Consider the following 16,103-nt stretch of genomic DNA (forward strand, 5'->3'; position numbering starts at 1 on the left):
GTGATTGTTATACCACCATTTTAGTATTATGGTTCGGTCTCCCCCTTGAGCCTGCTGTGTATTGTGCTACTTACAACTGTTCTGTTGATCCAGTATTGTGTGCTTTGTGTTCTAACCTCGTGTAGAGGATTGAAGCGAGTGTTACATTAATAAATACATATTTTTATATAACCACTGTGTGGCTCTCCTTCATTTAGTTATGCTGAATGGTAAAAAATGTATTCTGTTAAGTTAGCCTCTACTACTCTTCCATTTTGTCTACCAGCCCCCATTTTTGTGTTTCTGCGGGGACTTTCGTAAAGTCAGAAGTTACATGTTCACTGGAAAGCTGGTTGTACTGATAATACTTGCGTGCCACAGTAAGGAGTCCTGCCCTTCTGAAGGACCAAAGTGCACAGATGTCTAATCTGTTAGCCAACCAACGCCTGTAACCTCCCTTGTCTATCTACAAAGATGATGTGGGTAGGGGTTTATCAGGATTCCACAGTTCAGCATGTAAGCATTGTGTAAGGGGTTGCATAAGAGGGATATGTAAAGGGTTCTGTAACAATGACAAAGGGGTTTCAGTGCTTGTCTTACTGTACAAAATTAGTATAAATAGTAGGTTTAAAACCAGGCTAGTCAGTTCCCTCTCAGGCACTTGTAGTGTCTGTATGATGGACTCCACTCATGAGATGTAATAAACTTGTGTTTTGTTCCACTCCAGTGTCGATCCTCATTTTGTGAACTTGTAGACAAAGGGTGGCCCTGCACCAGTGAGACAGATAAGATATCTCACTTCTACAATTGGCGCCTGCAACGTGGGGCCCCATTGAAGGACACAGCTGGACCAGAAGGAGGTTGTTTTGACAGGACAGAAACACTAAGGGGCGCCCCGCGGACTGAAACTTGTTCTCGCGGCCAAGGTCAGAGGATCGGCAGGTGGGAGTTGGAGTTCTGCGATCAGGTAGGATCGAATTGGTTGTATTTTTTGTGTTTTTGTGTTTGTAAAAAAGGCTTTTACAAAAGTTTTTGGCAGATAATGTGAGAGTTTTTTCTCATCCTTTGGTTTTGGTATAAGAGTCTGTTAACGCTATTGTTAAGAAGTATTTGGTAAACATACCCGTTTTGAGCACACTTCGAGCAATATATTGTTGTAGCAACACAAATAGAATTTTGGAAGAAAGACAGCCAGCGCCTCTAGAAGGCACTATGAATTATGAAATGTACATTAAATACGGTATTTCTTCCATACTGTTTGCACATTGTGGAACAAATATACGAAGGCTGATGCCAGTTTACAGTGGCCACTTAAATGGTACCTTTGATTTAAATAAACTGCAATATGTAGAAGAACAGCTCTTTAAGAGAAAAAGTAGGCAGAGGGTGTTTGATGCCGTAGGGTTATGGGGAAAACAAATTAAACAGAAACAGATTAAAGAAGAAAAGGATAGGAAGAAATTTGAAGAACAGACTATTGTACAGAAAATTAAAGAAGTACAATTAAAAGCACAAGAAGAGAGTGTAGAAAGTGATGAGAGAAGGGTTAGACTTTAAATGCAAAAAGTATATATGGCCAGGGCACTCCCTGGTTGCCTGAAAGCTGTGGCAGCAACTGTCATTTCAATGAGACAATCAGCAGGACTTGTATTGGATCAGAAATTGACGGTGTTTGTTCCCCATTCAGTTGATGTATTATTGAATCAAACTAAGACACAATATTTGATGAGTGCTCGTCTAACCGGGTACAAACTCACTTCGTTAGCACCACACATTACACTTAAACGCTGCCTGACCTTGAATCCAGCTACTTTGTTGCCATTGCCCTCTGAACAGCCTAGTGATATACATGTATTTTTACCACTGAAGAACAAACAAAGGGTCGAGTGAACCTGACTGACATGCCCCTGCCTGATGCTCAAGGTGATTTGTATGTAGATGGATCTTGTTTAAGCTACCCGATGGCACCACAACGACTGCAGCTTATGCTATTACTACACTGCATACAATTGTGGAAACAGCATGGAGAGTTAGTTCGAAATTTGCTGACTGCATTAACACTACCAAAGCGAGTGGCTATTGTCAATTGTAGTGCGCACCAGAAAGTAGTAGATTAGGTTAATTATTAGATTCCTGATGAGGATGTACATTCTAAAATGTCCCAACAAGAGACAGCTATTGCAGAAATGACAGTTGAAAAATTACATTATGATTTGAAAGAAATAATAAACACAGAAGTAAGGGAGTTCACAGAGAAAGATGTCAGATTAATAAAACATGCAGAACATATCTTAAGAAATTTAGAACCAGATGACGTGTTCAAGAACACCATCAGTTGCAGAAGTTTTATTAATAATTGGAGATAAACTCAGTAAAGGATTTTTGATGGAATTGATTGGAAGTTTATGTAACTTTCTGATCACAGGTTCACAGAAACTAAATGAAAAGAACAGAATAATGCAGGAGAGTAGATGTATAACTTTTCTACTTTGTCCTATGGTACTGAATCCAGCCAATATATTTTTTCACATTCCATGTGCCTTACTGTTATTGATTTTTTGTCAAGTTCATGTCACAGTGCTATTGCATGAGAATAGTCAGGAATGCTGTCAAAAAGAAGATGAATGTCTGGGACACATAAGTAGAAAAGGAGCTAGAAAGGTGTCACCAGAGAGAGTGGAAATAATTCACCAGATTAATCCACCTCAAATTCAGAAAGAAGTCAGGATGTGTTTTTGTAAATGGTTGGCTGCTGTAGTGAGTGGTTACCAAACCTTTCCATAGTGGCTAAGCCTTTACTGAGGCTGACACACAAGGATGTGTCTGATCCGCTTCCATTGGACAACAATTGCACAAAAGCATTCCTAGAGTTGAAAGAGAAACTGTTGCGCCCTGGCACTAGGGGTTTATTTAAAGGAAATACACTAATTTGCAGTGAGAGGGAGGGCTGGACTCTCTCATTGCCTGTTCAGAAACATGAATGTGTTCGAAGGTCTGTGACGTATTTCCAAATGACCCTTGACCCCAACGTCACAGAAATGCCCAGCTGCCTTAATTTAGTAGCTATGGTAAATGGCAGTCACGAAAAGAGTGAGAAAATAATGCCTTCCTTTGTAAAGTTGTTTTGGGATAATACTCTGACTAAGAAATGTCTGAATTCAAATTTATTGAGCTTACAGCCAACAAATGAAATTGTTTGTGTTGAAACTGAATCTGAATGTCTAGGTGTCATGAATCTATGTGAAAAGCCAAGGTTAGGTTTTAAGAATGAACGTCTGATTGAGCCAAACAAAATGTCCATTTTGTAGATTGCCCAGGTTTGAAAGGTAACAATGACAGATGAGGAGCAGCACATGCTGTTCTCCCTATATATTATGTTGTCAAAGCTTCATGGCTTTCAGTAGTTACATCAGCCCAAATTTCGAAATTGATTGCCCTTACCATAACATGCATTATAACTGCTCAAATGGAAGTCATTATTGTCATGGGAGAGTCAAATGCTAATTCAGTTGTATAATATTGTGTCCTGTTAGCATATACATTCAATGGAATTTTCACAGGTGAATATGAAAAGGATACTGTTTATTTAATGCTGATGTTAAGGACTTAAAGAACTTAATGAGAAGCAGAACAACAGGGTTGTATCAGAACAGAATATGAGAAAAATGACAACTGTATAGTAGCAAATGTGTTATTGCAAAAACTGATGCCAGATATAGATTGCCAGTTTCTCTGAAATAAGATCATAATGAGGTCTCAAAGATAATGTGTGCAGAACCACAGATTGGACAAAGATTGGATTGTAGCTATCTGCCTGAAGTTTCAATCACAATGAAGCAACACAAAGACAGCACAAAGTTACACTTTACATAAGACTGTGTTTCAACATCACTGAAGTGACTTGAATATGTACATGCAAATGCACTTGTGAAAACCACTGATGAAAAGACTAGCCATTGCTGTGAAGGTCTGGCTGATGTGGAGCATGCAGTTTCTCACCAGATTGTAGTGACTACACAAGATCTGCATAAAGGTTGGTGCCAAAACGTTGATCTGATAGATTTTGCAAAATGGAAAGGTCTGTTCCAAATGATCCTGGCAAATACTGTTGTGAAATGTGGTGGCCTTCCAAATTGGGTATTTGCCTCTCACACACTATGGTCGCGTGTCCCCCTGATAAAACAGCTCCTCTTCAAAAAAAGATGCCAGCAGTGGTCAAACGCCAACAGAAGAGAGTCAGTCAAGCTGTAAGGAAACACACACAGTCTGAAGCAGCACTAATGCAAACTGCACTGGAAAAGCAAAACGTTAAAACTGACTCAGATTAAAGCGGTGTCAAAGAGGTGAATGAGCCAGGTGCAGCCTCTGAAGGAAACATTTGTGCTGTGGCCCTACGAGTGGAGGAAGAAAAAAGCTGATGAAAGGGCATCCAAAATGTCTGCAGTGGTCCCTTGAAAAATCATTTGCACCCATAGCTGAAACGTCTGAAACTGATCAAAGTGAAAATAAAAGTGAAAAGCTTGGATTAAAAACGTGCATAGGATTGATGGTGCTCTGTCAGAGTTTCTCAACACCTGAGTGGTCAAATTGCATGAAAAAAATACAGAATGTCACATTGAAGGAACTGTGTAATGCAAAGTTTGAACTGTATGAGCCACCCTGATGTCAAGCTGATAACAAAGAGTCAAGAAATGCTGAAATAAATAACTGAGAACTGTCAAGAGCTGAAGAGAAAATAATCTTTGAATGGAAAGAAGAAGATTTGTGGTGCAGAAAACCGCTGATACTATCCATGTGTTCATTACTTTGCTCTGCCGAGGTTGGAAATAGAATCTGAACTTTCCACCAGTTGGCCCAGAAATATTTCTTGAAAAAAAAAGCAAGCTAACAATCCTTCAGGCTGTAGGGGTTGAGCTTGTGGATGATCTTTCATGAATACTTGCTATATTGACTTTCTTTTTCATTACTATGGTTTTATTGAACTGCAAGTCTTCAACAATTTTTGTTTTTTATAGTTTGGACTTTGATTGAGGTGAAAATGCTGTTTGATTGTTTCAAATGTTTGCTTTCTTTCTGAAATCCCCCATTGACTGATATATGCATTGGACATAAACTATAGATATTTTTGAAAAAGAACATTTTTGTGCAGCGTTTTTAAGAGAGAATACAGTTAAAGACATTGTTGATTTTTGGATGCCAAACATGGAGGAAAAACGCCCGGATATTCAACACCCTGCGTCGAGAGAGACTAAACATAAATGTACATTAATTTATTAGGCAGCAAGTTTATCTAGTGTTATGGGTATTTGTGTAATAGCTTGGTTCCTACATGTGAAATTTCCTATGCATACACTTGTATGCCCAACCTGAACATTATTATTTTACTCTTTCACTGTTAGATGAGAAACATAGGTTTTCTTACCAGAACAATTCATTTATTCAAATGTTGCATCATAGGCATAGCATTGCTAATATTTTTGATTGTTGGGTTTGTGGATTATTGCCTGCACACCAGGAAAAAGAGGGAACGCCACTCATACCACTCCCATTCTCCAACAATGGCTCTTGCACGGCTTGGTTTGGAGTTTTATGGGCAGCACATGTTAGTAACATTTTTACCTTTGATATAGGAGGTCTTAATAAAGAGCTAAATATAGCATGTTATCCAGATAATGATGGTGACCCACAGGCAAAAGGATCAGATTTAGAAGGGGAGGAATATGGTGGTCATGGTGATTATATCACCAAGTATGTTAATATGTTCTCTTTTATGCTTTCTGTACTCATGAAGTTTTATGTATCTGGAATATATATTTTTCATTATTTAATTAGACAAAATGTGTTTAGTAGAGTCTAAAAGGAGGGACTGTTGAATGGTAAAAAATGTATTCTGTTAAGTTAGCCCCTACTCCTCTTCCATTTAGTCTACCAGCCCCCATTTTTGTGTTTCTGCGGGGGCTTTCGTAAAGCCAGAAGTTACATGTTCACTGGAAAGCTGGTTGTACTGATAATACTTGCGTGCCACAGTAAGGAGTCCTGCCGAAGGGCCAACGCGCACAGATGTCTAATCTGTTAGCCCAACAACGTCTGTAACCTCCCTTGCCTATCTACAAAGATGACATGGGTAGGGGTTTATCAGGATTCCACAGTTCAGCATGTAAGCATTGTGTAAGGGGTTGTGTAAGGGGTTGCATAAGAGGGTTATGTAAAGCGTTATGTAACAATGTCAAAGGAGTTCAGTGCTTGTCTTACTGTACCAAATTAGTATAAATAGTAGGTTTGAAACCATGCTAGTCAGTTCCCTCTCAGGCACTTGTAGTGTCTGTATGATAGACTTCGCTCATGAGATGTAATAAACTTGTGTTTTGTTCCATTCCAGTGTCGATCCTCATTTTGTGAACCCGTAGTCAAAGGGTGGCCCTGCACCAGTGAGACAGATAAGATATCTCACTTTTACAGTCATTTAGGAGGTGGTATTCTGGTAAAACAAGCTGCTTTACATTCCATCAAGATTAAGCCTGAAGGCTGCTCTCCAAAGGTACCGCTAGGATAGCTTTCATAAAGGTTATCTTTGACCTCATACATCATAAGGGTCGTGTGGATTGGTACAAGGTGCCCACTTTAACTAGTGGACAGCATATACCAAGCCACCTTCTCGCATTGATGTGCAGTGGTTGGAATTCAAGCTTGCTATTTTTTTACCAGATACATCTCGTTGATTGATTAACTGAAAACCACTAAAGTATTAGGCACATATAATACTTCAAGATTTGAATAAGTAAGTTCTACTGAGCTTGGTGTTGGGTAAGTCAAGGGTCTAGCACACCCTTTCTCCAACTCAAGAGAGTTTAGTCTCCACTAGGTTAGGTAGGTGCCTACACGACACAACACTAGTATGTCTTCTAGAGGAGAAGCCAGTGGCTCTCTGCCAACTAGGTACAATGGCCTCTCCTTCCAGGAATTGAAAGCCATGTGTGTGGCTATGAAGTTGAGGACAGGGAGAAATGCAAACACCCAACATCTCATTGAGGTGTTACTCTTAGATGATTTTAGAAAGACCCCAGGGTCTGATGAGGTAGAAAGAGTGAGTGGTGCAGGGAATGAGGAGAGGGCAGGAAGTGAAACCTTTTTTGACCTGGAATCAAACCCTGACCGGGGGGTTCAAGATGATTCCAACCTGGATATCTTAGATCTTCCATTAGGTGGGGGAGAAGGCCCCATTGGCCCTTACTTTACCCCACCAGGAAGAGTACAGAGTGTACCTAGGAGATCCAAATCTCCGTATGTAGAATCTTGACACTCAGGAACGTCTGTAGTGACTTCCATACCCAATAAGAGGGAATCCTCTTATGATAGATAGTGCCAATTTCTAGAGCTTGAGAAAGTCAAGCTCAGGCTCAACAAAGAGCAATTGGCCCTAGACAGGGAATCCCTAGAGCTCTAAAGAGCAACAAAAAGATTGGGACTATAGGCCCATGGTGGCAGCAATAGTGTCCCTAGGGTTGAGGATTATACTTATGACCACAGGAACCTGAGCAAGATAGTCCTTCCCTACCATAGTGGGGATGACATCCACAAATGTATGACTGCCTTAGAGAGTGCCTGTAAGGTACAGAAGGTCCCCCAAGAGCAGTGGTCAGCTATCTTGTGGGTCTTCTGACAAAGGTAGAGATAAGCTCCTCACTGTTAGAGAAGAGGATGCTGATAATTATTCAGTTCTGAAGTGAGCTCTCATTGATGAGGTTGGCTTAACCACTGAGCAATACAGGATTAAGTTCAGAAACACCCAGAAAGCACAGACTCGGGACTGGGTTGATTTTGTAGATTGTGCTTCTAAGGCTCTGGAAGGCTGGTTACTTGGCAGTAAAGTGAATGATTTCAAGGGATTTTATAATTTAATTATGAGGGAGCAGATCCTTAATAATTGCCAAAATAAGTTGTTGCATCAATATCTGGTTGACTTTGATCTGACTTCTCCCCAAGAATTGGGAAAGAAGGCAGATAGATGGGTCAGAACCAGGGTGAAGCAGAAAACTCAGAACCAACGTGGTGACCAAAAGAAGTCTGATTCTAAACCAGCGGATAAGGGTGGGGAGAAAGTTAAAGACCAGAAGTCTTCTTCAGGGCCCCAAAAACCTGCATCTGAGGGGGGTTCACAATCAAACAAGGGGAAAGGCAGAAAGAAGCCTTGGTGTTACCTGTGTAAGGAAAAGACACATTGGCCTAGGGATGCCAGTTGTGCCAGAGCCAAGGATCCTCCTACCAACATCACTGCCCCTAAGACAACTGTTCCCCCTTGTGCAGCTACAAGTGCTGGTACTGTAAACAAGGATTTAGTAGGGTTGACCCTGGGAACTGAGATGGGTTCTGGCCTAATCAGAACTCCAACTCAGTCTGTTCTAGTCTGTGATGGGGGCATGGATATTGCCTCCTTATTTGTCAGTCTCAGTAACCTGGGCAAATACAGGCAACAGCCTTTAATCAATGGACAGGAGGCCATGGCATACAAGGACACAGGAGCAAGTGTCACAATGGTGGCTAAGGATCTTGTGAGACCTGATCAGATCATACATGGTGAGATTTACCAAGTGACCAATGCAAGCAATGTCAGGACAGACAAGTCCTTGGCAGTTGTGATTTTCAGCTGGGGAGAGGTAGCTAGCCCTAAGAAGGTTGTGATTAGTTCAGACCTCCCTGTGGAATGCTTATTGGGCAATGATTTGAAATCTTTAGCTTGGGCTGAAGTGGAACTCAGGACATGTGCAGCAATGTTGGGCATCTCTGCAGATGTGCTTGCTGTGACCAGATCACAGGCAAAAATGGCTTCCACTGAACAGACCCTGGATCCTGGAAACATGGACCAGGTGCCTTCCAGGAAAAGGAGCAGTAGGGGTAAGGTAGTGTCTTCCCCCCAGAATCAGAGTGAGGATCAATCTCCTGAGGAAGATGATCCCAGTCCCTGTGAAGGAACGGTCTCAGAGGAACTTGAGCCTGATCAGGTTGAGTTCTTGGGGACAGGGGGCCCTTACAGGGCAGATCTGAGCCTGGAGCAGCATCAATGCCCCTCTCTTGAACCCCTCAGACAGCAAGCTGCTGCTGAGGCTGCTGGGAGTACCACTGGGTCCCACAGGATCTATTGGGATGATGGACTCCTTTTCTCAGAGGGTAGAGACCCCAAGCCTGGCGCCACCGGGAGGCTGGTCATACCCCTAAAGTTTAGGGGTTTTACTATTACCACTGGCACATGATATCTCTTTAGCAGGACACTTAGGCCAAAGTAAGACCTGGGACAGGCTTGTCCCTCACTTTCACTGGCCTCATATGTCAGATGACACAAAGGAGTTGTGTCGCTCCTGTACTACCTGTCAAGCTAGTGGTAAGGCAGGTGGTAATACAAAGCCCCCCTTGATACCACTCCATGTGGTGGGGGGTCCCTTTGAGAGTTTTGGGATTGACATTGTTGGTCCCATGGATCCTCAAACTGCATCTATACACAGATTTATACAAGAGGTGGTGGACCATGCCACTAGGTATCCAGAGGCCATACCCCTTAGAACTACCATAGCTCCTGTGGTGGCCAGGGCACTCCTGGGAATCTTTTCTAGAGTGAGCTTCCCTAAGGATGTCTTAACTGACAGAGGTGCAAACGTAATGTCAAGTTACATCACTGCTGTGTGGAAGGAGTGTGGAGTGAACTACAAATTCACCACACCCTATCACCCACAATGCAATGGGTTAGTTGAGAGATTCAACAAAATCCTGAAGGGCATGATCATGGGCCTCCCAGAAAAGCTTAGGCAAAGATGGGATGTCCTGTTGCCCTGCCTTCTATTTACCTACAGAGAGGTTCCTCAGAAGGGGTTGGTTACAGCCCTTTTGAACTTCTATTTGGACATCCAGTTAGGCTAGTGAAGGAGTGATGGGCATTACCTCTCAAACCACCTAAACAGGACATAGTGGGCTATGTACTTGGTCTGCGCTCCAGGCTGGCTGAGTACATGAAGAAGGCATCAAAAAACCTTGAGGCTAGTCAAGAATTACAGAAAGCTTGGCATGACCAAAAGGCTGTTTAGACTGTGTACCAGCCAGGACAGAAGGCATGGGTGTTGGAGCCTGTGGCCCCAGCAGCTTTCCAAGATAAGTGGAGTGGGCCCCATACCATACTTGAGCAGAAGGGAGAGGTTACCTACTTGGTGGACTTTGGAACTCCCCGGAGCCCCCACAGGGTGCTCCATGTGAGCAGGCTCCAGCCATATGTTTGCAGGGCAGACATGGGCTTGCTCATGGCTACTGATAACGGACAGGAAGAAGAGAGTGACCCACTCCCTGGCCGTCTCTCACAGAACCCTGATGATGGTTCAGTAGATGGTGTAGCCTAGGCAGGCAGCCTCACTGAACAGCAACAGGCTGATTGCAGGAAAGTCCTCAATCAGTACAGGCACATGTTCTCACTGGCTCCCAGTCAGACCACCTGGTGCACCCATGAAGTGGACGCAGGGGAGAGCTTACCTGTAAAGAACAACATTTACAGGCAACCTGACCATGTCAGGGATTGCATCAGGAATGAGGTCCAAAAGATGCTGGAATTGGGAGTAATTGAACCCTCAGATAGCTCTTGGGCTAGTCCAGTAGTCCTGGTACCCAAACCTCACACCCAGGGTGGTAAAAGAGAGATGAGGTTTTGTGTAGACTACAGGGGGCTCAATGCAGTAACTAGGACTGATACTCATCCTATTCCTAGGGCAGATAAACTGATTGATACTCTGGCCTCAGCCAAGTTTCTAGGTACATTTGACTTCCCAGCTGGCTACTGGCAAATCAGACTAGCTGAGGATGCTAAGCCCAAAACAGCATTCTCAACCCCTAGTGGGCATTATCAATTTATTGTGATACCCTTTGGTTTGAAGAATGCACCTGCCACTTTTCAAAGGTTGGTGAATAAAGTTTTCACAGGCCTGGAAGCCTATAGTGCAGCCTATCTTGACGATATTGCTGTCTTTAGCTCCACCTGGGAGAATCACCTGGTCCACCTGAGAAATGTTTTGGCGACCCTGCAAAAGGCAGGCCTCATTATCAAGGCCACTAAGTGCCAGATAGGGCAGAATAAGGTTATGTACCTAACCTTGTGGGTGGAGGACCGGTTCAACCTTTGCAGAGCAAAATCCAGACTATAATGGAATGGGTTGCTCTAACCACCCAGACTCAGGTCAGAGCTTTCTTGGGCCTGACTGGGTACCTCAGGAGGTTTGTCAAAGGATATGGCTCCATAGTGATCCAGCGGGTTACCAACCTCAGGTACTCAAACACCATATACTCACCTGGGCCCATAAACACACATTCACACAGGCTAGTAAATACCGCTGCGGGTCAATTTTAGTAAAAACCCTTTTTATGAGATTAGTTACCTGTCAAATTTTAACTAATCATTTACTGATCAAAAAGTTCTTTCCTCTGGTTAATGGACCTATTAATTGGAACTAATTGATGGTGATATGACATAGAATTATATTTCTTACTATTTGAAATAACCACAGACTCTGGAAAAGTTTAAATGTTTTATCTAGTTCGATTCATGTGAGCCAAAATCAAAATACAGTATGAACTCCGTTTCTCCACGAAAGGAAAGTCAATTAATTCAATAATCAGTCACCTATATTAGAACAAAGTTTCACAATGACAGTACTCAGTAAAGAGAGGATAGAGAGAGCAGTACAATGACATACTACACAGAAGTATATTTACCTAGAATGGTGTGGAAACCAAACCCTTTGCCAAGGAGCTGGAAAGGTGCCCTGGGAAAGAACAGGTGACAAAGGCTTCAGGACAGGATTCAGGACAGGATACATGACCTCTTCTAGATCCGACGCCTGCGTCGCACCCCTCTCGGACACTATCTTCCTCCTCGATTCTTCCGCGATCTTCTTCTAATTATTTGCCTTATTTCCCTCCTCAATTCTTCCGCGATCTTCTTCTAATTAATTGGCTTTAAATTCTAAGTCTGCAAATCGACTCTTCTTCAGCATTCGTTCAGCCGTCGGACAGCATCCCAGTCTCTCAGCATTCTCGTCTTGCTGTGATATTTTCTCTAACTAAACTACCCCATTTAGACCTTTCTAATGGCATGTACCACTGTGAAGCTTTGTGCTCCGGGGATGGGGGGAGGGGGGGGGGGGGGTGGCTTCACAAAAAAAATGACTGTACTGCTTCGGAATGAATATACGTCTCCTTTATTTGCGATATCTATATATGAAGGAGTAAGAAAAAAAGTGTCCTTATGGTTTTTTATCCTTCTTGAGTCTCTTTTGTCTCTTCTTCCTTTTAGGGTCTTCTATGGTGGCCTCCTTGGTGACGTCTTCTTGACCAACAACCTCCCTCAGAAAGAAGAAAGGACTTAGGTAAGTTTGTCTTCTCTATCAATCATATAGTGGGGAAGGGTGAGGGGGGACCACCAATACCAAAATCAGATGTCTAAAAAAAAAAGAATTATACGTGGCCAACAAAAGAAAACCACATAAGAGGTGAGGAGGAATGTGATTTCACGCACAGGCATGAGGATGAAAGGTAGCTTATTGTTTTCATTTCCCCTTTACTTCAATGCTGCGTGTCTCCCTCTTGTTCTTCCCATCCCTCCCAGCCTCTCCCCCGCTTTGCCAATACCCCCGTAGGCGCCCACGACCTGTGAGAGCCACGACCCTCCAGGGCCGTGGCGGGACTCGTTAGCTCGGCTCTGTGCTGCCGGGACTTGGCCCGCTTCTCTTGTCGCACTTCGCGGTCTCCTCCCACTGTCTTCTTTTCTTCCCGTCATTGAGAGTTCGTCGTCCCGAGTAACCGCCTCTTCCTCGTCTTCCCGCAATTCTGGCGTTCTTTGTTCCTCCTCTCGTCTCCCCGTCCGTTGTTCCTCTTCCGGCATTAGAGCCTCCCCTTCCACCACATGACCTTTTTCATGAGCAGTCTCAGCGCTGTTATTAAAGGGTCCGCACTCCTCGTTTAAATTCCCTGTGTCGCTTAAAGGAACATCAATTCTTCCACTCCATACAGGCGCCACGGGCTGCAAATAAAGGAGGGGGGAAATGTAAGTTGGGATATAGTCTTTTTCGTCCTCTGCTGATCTTTCCTCAGTCTGGCTAGTGTCTTCCTGACAACCACCCATTAATGTTTCAACTTTCTGAAACTCTGAATTCTGATTGGACATGCAAGGGGGAACATCATCACACCATGGTAAGTTTTTTTTTTTTTTTAATTAAAACCTTTATTCATGTAAGTCAGGGACACAGCTATTCAGCCGACAACCCGGAGGTACGGCAGCTTTAGACGCGCAACACAAGCGAACGTCCACATTTCACTGATAGGAGAATCAAAAGGTTTTGTTTTAAATAAACACAAACCCAAACACAAACAAGGCGATAAGTACTTAGAGCACAGAGAGGGTTCCCATCAGGGGGAGCGAGCCCCATTTCGTCCATCAGACACAGGTCTATAGTAAGAGAAAGGAGGGGAAGGCAGAGACTCAAGAAGGCAAACACATACCAGCAAAGAATACAAAGCCGGAAAGAATGCTAAGGGGAGAGCTGCTCCTCAGGCGGGTCCGGGTCTGGGGGCAGGCATATGCCCCCTCTATACTGGTTCCATCGCCCCCATACGGTGTGCCATTTCCGGGGGCGCCCTCGAGCACAATACACTGTCTTCTCCCTAAACATGCTCCAGTCCATGTTTTCCATCCACTCTGTCAATGTAGGAGGCCTAGTAGAACCCCACAGGCGAGCAATGTCGCGCTTAGCTACCATGTTCCCTAGGGTCACCCACTGAGTCTGTGCCGCGTCGTTGTCAGTAGGACCCCAAACATTCAGGAGACAACACCGTGCCTCCGGCTGCATGACGATGCCCGTCACCTCCCCCATCACATCGTGGATTCGCTTCCAGAACTCCATGATCGCACCGCATTCTCAGATAATATGCAGGAAGGTGCCCACCATACCACAGCCTCTCTTACATAAGCCCTCCTCAGAGAAATCCATATGGACCAGCCTAGGCCCTGTCACGTAAACTCTATGGAGTATTTTAAGCTGCACCAGCCGCAAGCGCGCAGGGATCGCGACCTCTTTGGGAGAAGAAACTGCATACTGCCAATCCTCATCATCTAATTCGAGGCCATCCCTAGTCCATTGATCGCGCAACCCTAGAAGAAGATCTGCCCGAACATTAATTAGTTTCTTATAAATGAGAGAGATCGTACTCTCTGGCATATGGCCATCCAGGATCCGGTCCTCTAATGGAGAGGACTCAGGCACCGTCTCCCCCTCTACAAGAACTGACCGCAAGGCGTGACTCACTTGAGCGTAGCGGAAGAACTCCGTGCTCCCCAGCTCATATTCCTTCTGCAGCTCCTCGAATGACTTCACCCTACCCTTAACCAAAAGGTCTCCAACCCTGGATATACCGATCAGGTCCCATTTCTCAAACCCTTTTGTATGCCAAAGCTTACCCAGACTATCGGAGTCAAACAACGGGGTGGCAAGGGTAAGCTTACCCCTCCAGCCCAGTGAGTCCGTCGCCACCTTCCACACGTGCACGGCCACCATGGTGGGTCCCGTAAGGGTGAAGTCCAACGACTTCGAGTACAACGCTCTGTGGTAATTACCCCCGCGCAGCAACCACCGGTCCATGGCGTAGCCGGGGCTCAGCGCCGGACCATAGACACCATGGTTAATGGCGCTCAACTGAGTGTGGAAATATGGATTTTTCTGGTCAGTTATGTCCCCTATCTTGGACCCCAACGGTTCTATGTGCATGTTACAAGTACATGTATGTTCCCTCCAGTTCCAGTTATAAAGACGCAAATACATGTGCGTCCACCGTTAACATGTCCTCTTTCAGATCCGCCATGAATGGGCCGGATATTCCATTCCTAAGTACAAAAGGCCACCGCCTTTATATGGTTCACTTATGCCATTTTTACAGTCCAGGCAAGTAGGCCCTGATTCTGTCATCAAGCTTTTCTTGCTTTCTGTCTCTGAAGCTCCAGTCCGAGCCTGCATCTGTGACCATGAACTTTGTCTCATTCCCTGCGCGGCTCACGAAGCCTGACATCAGCTTGCTGCCTGCCAAGAACTGTATTTCACCTTCGAAATTATCTGCTCCGATTCCTGCCCAATGCATTCCTGTCTAGTAGTTTAAGTAAACATTCTGCCAGCTACCGAGCAAAGGCCCAGCTTCTCTGTCTTTATACAAGTAATTCATAGCCCTGATTACTATGGAAGATTCCTGCCCTCGCATCTAGTGTAGACACTTAGACGCTTGTACACGCACTAACAGTCAGTATAGTCAGTATAGAATAAGATTCTACTCTAAGAGACCTTTCTTTTGGATAACATAGTTCTTTAAACATAGGATGTTAGATATGATTTGGGATTAGGTTGACTTGACCCTCCAGACATCTGTCGCCACATGTAGAGCTAAATGTCAAGTCCCCTCCACCCCCTAGATGCACGTCAATCACACGTCATGCTGCTGCGCGCGCATTCCTGTCAAGTATTTCTGCTGACATTGCGAAATTCTTTCATGTAACCGCCCTCTTATGACATCACATCTGATGACGTTCTTTAAATCACTCCCAGTTACGCCTATTTTTGCTACGCATGTGAAATGTTATCTTTGCTATCAATTGTTACGCCTCTTGTATTGGCCTCACTGTAATGCCTATTGTATAAAAGTAATTGATTGTCAATAACGTATGTACTTCACTTCCTGAACCTTCGTGGTGATGGAACTTGGAGCAACCGATTATAATCGACCATTGGAATAAAGCCCATTCCGAACCTCTAATACCACGGATTCTGCCTCTTATTTACTGAGCTATTTTATTATGTTTCTGTATCAAATTAAGTCCCGGTAATTAAATTATTTACCACATGAATGGCGCCCGAATAGGGACACTTTCTCATCTCACACGCCGGCGGTGCGTTGCAGGCCCGGTCTCCTGCCACAGCTGGACGGACAATAACGCGTACCAGCAGGATTTCCTGTATCTCCCTCCGGTCAAGCGGGGGCGACTGAGGCTGCGATCAACACCCAGACGAGGCGGTGAGAAGTGCGAAGTATCCCGACCAGAGCCTAGCTGAGAGAGC

General features: G+C 44.2%; 1 protein-coding gene across 1 annotated transcript in view; it reads left to right on the forward strand.

Moving 5' to 3' along the window:
* Positions 1 to 706: 706 nt before the first annotated feature.
* LOC146811928 (sulfotransferase 1C4-like) overlaps positions 707 to 16,103 on the forward strand; it is a 577,890-nt gene continuing 562,493 nt past the window's right edge. The window contains exons 1-2 of the mRNA XM_085618898.1: positions 707 to 946; positions 12,302 to 12,374. The gene's annotated coding sequence lies outside the window, so the exon portion shown is untranslated. The remainder of the gene's footprint in view (positions 947 to 12,301; positions 12,375 to 16,103) is intronic.

This window comes from Triturus cristatus, chromosome 7 (genome assembly GCF_964204655.1).
Source record: "Triturus cristatus chromosome 7, aTriCri1.1, whole genome shotgun sequence".
Lineage (NCBI taxonomy): Eukaryota > Metazoa > Chordata > Amphibia > Caudata > Salamandridae > Triturus > Triturus cristatus.